The sequence below is a fragment of the Macaca fascicularis genome, chromosome 2, assembly GCF_037993035.2.
Source record: "Macaca fascicularis isolate 582-1 chromosome 2, T2T-MFA8v1.1".
Taxonomy (NCBI): Eukaryota; Metazoa; Chordata; class Mammalia; order Primates; family Cercopithecidae; genus Macaca; species Macaca fascicularis.
In genome coordinates, this window is record NC_088376.1 from 88,978,003 (window position 1) to 88,986,561 (window position 8,559).

Below are 8,559 nucleotides of genomic sequence, written 5' to 3' on the forward strand. Positions count from 1 at the left end.
CCGGGCGAGGTGGCGGGCGCCTGTGGTCCCAGCTACTCCGGAGGCTGAGGCAGGAGAATGGCGTAAACCCGGGAGGCGGAGCTTGCAGTGAGCTGAGATCCGGCCACTGCACTCCAGCCTGGGCGACAGAGCCAGACTCAGTCTCAAAAAAAAAAAAAAAAAAAAAAAGAAGTTAGCTTCTCTTCCCAGTTTACTGAATTATTATTTTAAAATTGTGAATAGGTATTGAATTTTGTCAGTTCTTATTTTACATCTATTGATAAGATCATAGTTTTCCTATGTTCTGCAACCTGATTTTCAATTTTTAAATATTGTATTCATTGTATAAATGTCACTTGTATTTCTTTGCAATTTTGAAATGTACTTCTTAGCTATAGGTTTTGTGTTTATATTCATAAGGAATATTGCTTTCTGTTTGAGTAATATTTTATCTGGTTTTGGTATCATGGTAATGCTTATAAAATGAGTGGGAGGATTAAATAACAGTAATGTTTATAAGATGAGAGTTCTGTAAGATTAGCATTATTTCTTCCTTAAGTGTTTGATAGAATTCGCCAGTAAAGTCATTTGGGCTCAAGAGTTCTGTTTGTGGGAAGGTTTTGTGTTACAAATTTAATTTCTTTAATAGATAAAAGGTGTATTCAGTTTTCTTCTATCTTCCTGTATTGGTTTTGGCAGTTTGTTTTCTTCAAGGAATTTTTCCATTTCCTCTAGGTTGTCAAATTTATAGGCATACTGATTTTCACAGTATTCTGTTATTATCCTTTAAATGTCTGTAGGATTTGTAGTAATGTCCAGTCTTTCATTTCCAATGTCACAACCTGTCTCCTCTCTTCTCTCTCCTCCCCTCTCTCTCTAGTCCATTCATGAGTTCATTACTTTTACTGATTTCTTTAAATTCCAGCATTTGGTTTTGTGGATTTAAAAAAATATATTTTTCTGTTTTCTAGTTCATTGATATCTGTTCTTATTTTTATTTTTTGAGATGGAGTTTCCCTCTCGTTGCCCAGGCTGGAGTGCAATGGCGTAATCTCAGTTCACCGCAACCTCTGCCTCCCAGGTTCAAGTGATTCTCCTGCCTTAGCCTCCCAAGTAGCTGGGATTACAGGCATGCACCACCACGCCCGGCTAATTTTGTATTTTTCATAGAGATGAGATTTTTCCATGTTGGTCAGGTGATCTTGAACTCCCGACCTCAGGTGATCTGCCCTCCTTGACCTCCCAAAGTGCTGGGATTACAGGCGTGAGCCACTGCTCCTGGCCTCTCTCTTTTTTTTTAGAGGTGGTATCTCACCCTATCACACAGGCTTGAGTGCAGTGGCAAATCAAGGCTCACTGCAGCCTTGACCTCCCGGGCTTAAGTGTCCTCATGCCTCAGCTTCCTGAGTAGCTGGGACTACAGGGATGTGCCACCATGGCTGGCTAATTTTTGCATTTTTTGTTTGTTTGTTTTGTTTTCATAGAGACAGGGTCTCGCTATGTTGTCTAGGTTGGTCTCGAATTCCTGGTCTCAAGTAATCCTACCCCCTTAGCCTCCTAAAGTACTGGGATTACAGGCATGAGCCACTGCGCTTGACTTATTTTCTCTCTTTTAAGTTTCATTTCGTCTTCTTTTTTTAACTTCATAAGGTGGAATATTGAATTATTGTTATAAAACCTCACTTTTTAATATACTTAAAACTGTACATTTCTCCTTTGTCATTAATTTTACTTTATTTATTTATTTATTTATTTATTTATTTTTTTGGTAGAGATGGGGTTACCCAGGCTGGTCTCAAACTCTGGGCCTTAAATAATCCTCCCACTTCAGCCTCCCAAAGTTGTGCGATTACAGGCATGAGCTACCGCACCTGGCTCCTGCTCACTGATTTAGCTACATCCTAAACGGTTTGATATACTGTGCTTTTATTATAATTCAGTTTAAATACCTCTCTCTTTTCCCTTGCAATTTCTTCTTTGACCCCTAAGTTATCTGGAAGTATGTTATTTAATTTCCAAATATTTGGGAATATTCCACATATGTTTTTGTTGTTATTTTACAGTTTAATTCCACTGTGGTCAGAGAACATACTTTGTGTGATTTCATTTCTTTTAACATTTATTGAGATGTGTCTTGTGGCCCAGTATAAGCTCTTTTGTGGTGAACATACCATAAGCCCTTATAAAGAATGCCTGTTCTGCAGTCGTTGGGTATAATGTTTAACTTTGTCGTGGTGATTAATTCTGTTGTTCAAGTCTTCTCTGTCTTTACTATATACCTATCCTTTATCATTACTTACTTCCTACTTGTTACACCACAAGTGAGCTAGAAGTGTTGACATTGACTATAATGTGGATTATAGTGACTATAATTGACTATATATTGACTATAATGTGACTATAATAGTGGATTTCTGAGATGCATACACATTTGGTTTTGTTATGTCTTCTTTATGAATTAACTCTGTACCATTGTGAAACTTTCTCTTTTTTTCTCCCTTCCTTCCTTCCTTCCTTCCTTCCTTCCTTCCTTCCTTCCTTCGTTCCTTCCCTCCCTCCCTCCCTCCCTCCCTCCCTCCCTCCCTCCCTCCCTCCCTTCCTTCCTTCCTTCCTTCCTTCCTTCCTTCCTTCCTTCCTTCCTTCCTTTCCTTTCCTTTCCTTTCCTTTCCTTCTTTCCTTCTTTCCTTCTTTCTTTTGAGATGGAGTTTCACCCTTGTTGCCCAGGCTGGAGTGCAATGGCGTGATCTCGGCTCACCACAACCTCTGCCTCCCAGGTTCAAGCGATTCTCCTGCCTCAGCCTCCCAAGTAGCTGGGATTACAGGTATGTGCCTCCACGCCTGGCTAATTTTGTATTTTTAGTAGAGACAGGGTTTCTCCGTGTTGGTCAGGCTGGTCTCGAACTCCTGACCTCAGGTGATCTACCTGCCTCAGCCTCCCAAAGTGCTTGGATTACAGTTATGAACCACCATGCCCGGCCCGGGTGCCAACTTCTTTTGCAGAAAACTCTTCATTAACTTTGGAGGTGCAGAGTGACTGGTCTAACTTCTAGTTCATCCAGATTGTAATTGTGAGTTCCAATTAGTCCTTACACCCCGCACCCCAGTATTTTTTTTCCAACAGCTTTTCTGCAGACTTCAAGTTGCAATGCCAGACATAAAGACAACAGCCTTAGAAGGATTATTTAGCTAGCTGCCCATAATACTTAAGATTATTTCCGTAAAATAAAGTGTAAGCTTCAAAATATGTATTAGTTATCTACTGCTGGATAACAAATTAGATAAAAATTTAGTGGCTGAAAACAACAATGGACTTTTTTTTTTTTTTTTTTTTTAAGAAATGGAGTCTTGCTCTGTTGCCCAGGAAGCAGTGCACTGGTACAATCACAGCTCACTGCAGCCTTGAACTCCTAGGCTCAAGGGATCCTTACGCCTCAGTTTCCTGAGTAGCCGGGACTACAGGTGTGTGCCACCATGCCTGGCTAATTTTAACAATTTTTTGTAAAGATGAGGTCTTGCCATCTTTCCCAGTCTGGTCTCAAACTCCCGGGCTTAAGCAATCTTCCTGCCTCAGCCTCCCAGACTGCTGGGATTACAGGCATGAGCCACTTGCCCAGCCACAATAGACATTTTTTAAAAAATCACAGCTTTTATGGGGTCAGGAAATTGCAAGTGGCTTAACTGTGCATTTGTATCTTGGGGTCTATCACAAGATTGCAGTCAAGATTGCAGTCATCGGCCGGGCGCAGTGACTCACGCCTGTAATCCCAGCACTTTGGGAGGCCAAGGTGGGTGGATTATGAGGTCAGGAGATCGAGACCATCCTGGATAACATGGTGAAACCCCGTCTCTACTAAAAAAAATACAAAAATATTAGCTGGGCATGGTGGCAGGTACCTGTAGTCTGAGCTACTCAGGAGGCTGAGGCAGGAGAATGACCTGAACCCAGGAGGCGGAGCTTGCAGTGAGCTGAGATGGCACCACTGCACTCCAGCCTGGGTGACAGAGCAAGACTCCGTCTCAAGAAGAAAAAAAAAAAAAAGATTGCAGTCATCTGAAGGCTTTATTGCGGCTGGAAAAAATGCTTCTGAGTTGCTCAACTCACATGTCTGGCAAAATGGGGCCCATTACTGGTGAAAGGAGTTAGTTCTTCTCCACAGGGATTACTCTACATAGCTAATTGAGTGTCCTCATGATATGGTGAGAGGTTCACCTATAACAAGTATTTCAAGAGAGAAAGCTAGAAACCCTAGTGGTTTTTGTTTGTTTGTTTGTTTTGTGAGACAGGGTCTCTGTCTCTTGCACTCCACTTCAGACTGGAGTGCAGTGGTGCGATCATAGCTCCCTGTAGTCTCGATCTCCTGGGCTCAAGTGATCCTCTCACCTTAGCCTCCATAGTAGCTGGGACTACAGGTGTGTGCCACCATACCCAGCTAATTTTTAAAATCTTTGTTTTTAGCGAGATGAGGTCTTGCTATGTTGCCCGTGCTGGTCTCGAACTCCTGAGCTTCTGTCTCGGCCTCCCAAAGTGCTAGGATTACAGGTGTGAACCACAGCACCCAGCCTAGTATCTTAAAGGTTTATCCTAGAGATGAGTGCCTGATTTATCTCCTCTCCTTTTCCCTTTCTTCCTTTCCTCACTGTGGAGGTCTGCAGTCACTTCAGTCCCCTTCTTTCTCTAGCTCAACACTCATTACACTCACACTCCAGGCAGCTTGTTCACTTTGGGCGGTGGGGGGAAAAGCAGCAGTAGCTGCCCTTTACTAATTGTAGTGGAAGAGGAAAAACTCTGACTCACATGGCTTATCTAAGACTCACAATTTAATGAATTACTCTGACAATTGTGTGAAAGCTACTCTACTTTTCATTTTTGTTGCCTCTGAACTTAGAGCATACCTGGAATGGTTCTTTTTTGGGAGAGATGGAGTCTTGCTCTGTCGCCCAGGCTGGAGTGCAGTGGTGTGACCCTGGCTCACTGCAACCTCCACCTCCCAGGTTCAAGCGATTCTTCTGCCTCAGCCTCCTGAATAGCTGGGACTCCAGGCGTGCACCACCTTGCCCACTAATTTTTATACTTTTTTTTTTTTTTGAGATGGAGTCTCGCTCTGTCCCCCAGGCTGGAGTGCAGTGGCGCAATCTCGGCTCACTGCAAGCTCCGCCTCCTGGATTCACGCCATTCTCCTGCCTAAGCCTCCTGAGTAGCTGGGACTACAGGCGCCCTCTACCACGCCCGGCTAATTTTTTTTTTTTTTTTGTATTTTTTTGTATTTTTTAGTAGAGACGGGGTTTCACCGTGGTCTGGATCTCCTGACCTTGTGATCCACCCACCTCGGCCTCCCAGAGTGCTGGGATTACAGGCATGAGCCACTGAGCCTGGCCTTTATACTTTTTAGTAGAGAGGGAGTTTCACCATGTTGGCCTGGCTGGTCTCAAACTCCTGACCTCAAGTGATCCACCTACCTTGGCCTCCCAAAGTGCTGGGATTACAGGCTTGAGCCACCACTCCTGGCCTATGACTCTTATTTTTACAGTTGAAGTATATTATACTCTTATTTAATTTTCTAGAATTCAATTAGATTATAGGGTAAACATTTAAAGAAAAAAGTTTTAAAATATGGCGGATGATTTTGCCTGTCATTCAACTCAGTGAGCTTTGTCCCAGAATGAGCATGTGCCTCTTGTAGTAAAAGCATTCACCACATTTAGTGTGACAGTAATGATTAAAGACATAGATGTGTTTCTATAGCATGGCTTCTAAACATAAGCTAAACATTTCATCAGGTGTTTAATCAAAGAAATATAAGACTGTTCCAATGTTGAGGAAAAATCAGTTGTGCTGGATGCTTATGGCATGTGGCCTTATTCTCAAGAACTCTTCAAGGATATTTATTTATTTATTTATTTATTTATTTATTTATTTTTGAGACATAGTCTCGCTTTGTTGCCCAGGCTGGAGTATAGTGGTGATCTTGGCTCAGTGCCACCTCCGCCTCTGGGCTCAAGCGATTCTGCTGCTTCAGTCTCCCAAGTAGCTGGGATTACAGGCGTGTGCCACCGCACCCGGCTAATTTTTGTAGTTTTAGTAGAGATGGGTTTTGCCATGTTGTCCATACTGGTCTCAAACTCCTGACCTCAAGTGATCTGCCTGCCTCAGCCTCCCAAAGCACTGGGATTACAGGCATGAGCCATCATGCCTGGCCTATTCATTTATTTATTTATTTATTTTATTTATTTATTTTTTTGAGACGGAGTCTCGCTCTGTAGCCCGGGCTGGAGTGCAGTGGCGCGATCTCGGCTCACTGCAAGCTCCGCCTCCCGGGTTCACGCCATTCTCCTGCCTCAGCCTCCCGAGTAGCTGGGACTACAGGCGCCCGCCACCTCGCCCGGTTAGTTTTTTGTATTTTTTAGTAGAGACGGGGTTTCACGGTGTTCGCCAGGATGGTCTCGATCTCCTGACCTCGTGATCCACCCGTCTCGGCCTCCCAAAGTGCTGGGATTACAGGCTTGAGCCACCGCGCCCGGCCTATTCATTTATTTTTAAAAATAGGTAATGGTGAAATTTTCATAAAGATGATTTTGTTAGTTGGAAGACAGTGAAGTGTGCCAGGTAAATAACACAAATACCTTGAATGGAAATAGAAAATACATAAGTTACTATATCCAGACAGCTATGGGGAGCAAAAGGCACAGCAGCAATCTCCCTGTTGGAGGGGACAGTCACCTGGTTGCCCTCTCCCACAGAGGTGTCTTGCTGCTGGCGGTACCACCTGTTGATGGATGTAACTCTTTTTTTTTTTTTCCCTGAGATTAAGTCTCACCCTTGTCCCTCAGCTAGAGTGCGATGGCGCGATCTCGGCTCACTGCAGCCTCCACCTCCTAGGTTCAAGCGATTCTCCTGTCTCAGCCTGGGACTACAGGCATTGTGCCGCCATGCCCAGCTAATTTTTGTATTTTTAGTAGAGACGGGGTTTCACATGTTGGTCAGGCTGGTCTCGAACTCCAGACCTCAGGTGATCCACTCTCCTTGGCCTACCAAAGTGCTGGGATTACAGGCGTGAGCGACCGCGCCCAGCGGATAGAACTCTTGGGGGTCCTTAAGAGCTCTTCTTGCCATTGTCTCAGAGGCTTTACTCCTTCTTGATCACTTTCAACTGTCCTGGATCCTTTGGTTACATTTCTAATGGTCACCAAATGCAAACTAACTCGTGACCACCCTAGCACATTCCTGAATGCTTACTGTCAGAAGAGGCGAATTGGAGATCAATTGCCCAGGGTTGTTTTTCCAGGTGTACTAACCCTCTAGCAGACCCAGCTGGGCCTCCTGAAACTATTCCCAGTGTAATACATGCAGAATATACAACATTTTAAATGTGCAAAAGAGTGCAGGGAAAATAAATACCTTGTCAATGCAAATTACAAACAATTTTTGTTTGTAAAATACAACTTCGCTGAAATACTCTTCTGTGTGTGCTGTAGACTGGGTGGGTTTTTTGTTTTGTTTTGTTTTTAGTTATTGGCTATTTCCCTTTAATTTCACATCACTTTGTTTCTTCCTCAAATTTCTGGTCAGATGATGGTACATTTTTGTTTGTTTTTAAGCACAATTACCCCTTATAAGATTACCCTTTATAAGAGAAATGTTTCTTTCTTTCTTTCTTCCTTTCTCTCTTTCTTTCTCTTTCTTTCTTTCTTCCTTTCTCTATCTCTTTCTTTCTTTCTCTTTCTTTCTTTCCTTCTTTCTTTCTTCCTTCCTTCCTTCCTTTCTCTCTCTCTCTCTTTCTTTCTTTCTTTTTTTTTTTTTTTTTTGAGACGGAGTCTCGCTCTGTCGCCCAGGCTGGAGTGCAGTGGCGCCATCTCGGCTCACTGCAAGCTCCGCCTCCCGGGTTCACGCCATTCTCCTGCCTCAGCCTCCCGAGTAGCTGGGACTACAGGAGCCCACAACCGCGCCCGGCTAATTTTTTGTATTTTTAGTAGAGACGGGGTTTCACTGTGGTCTTGATCTCCTGACCTTGTGATCCGCCCGCCTCGGCCTCCCAAAGTGCTGGGATTACAGGCTGGCTGGCTGGCTGGCTTGCTTGCTTGCTTGCTTGCTTGCTTGCTTTCTTTCTTTCTCTTTCTTTCTTTCTTTCTTTCTTTCTTTCTTTCTTTCTTTCTTTCTTTCTTTCTCTCTCTCTCTCTCTCTTTCTTTCTTTCTTTCCTTCCTTCCTTCCTTCTTTCTTTCTTTTTCTGTCCTTTTCTTTCTTTCTTTCTTTCTTTCTTTCTTTCTTTCTTTCTTTCTTTCTTTCTTTCTTTCTTTCTTTCTTTCTTTCTCTTTCTCTTTCTCTTTCTCTTTCTCTCTCTCTCTCTCTCTCTCTCTCTCTCTCTCTCTCCTTTTCTTTTCTTTTTGAGACAAGGTTTCACTCTATTAACTTGGCTGGAATGTAGTCACGAAATCATGGCTCACTGCAGCCTTGACCTCCCTGGGCTCAGGTGATCCTCCCACTTCAGCCTCCCCAGTAGCTGGGACTCCAGGCACCTGCCACCATGCCTGGCTACTTTTTGTATATTTTGTAGAGACAGGGTTTTGCTGTGTGCCCAGGCTGG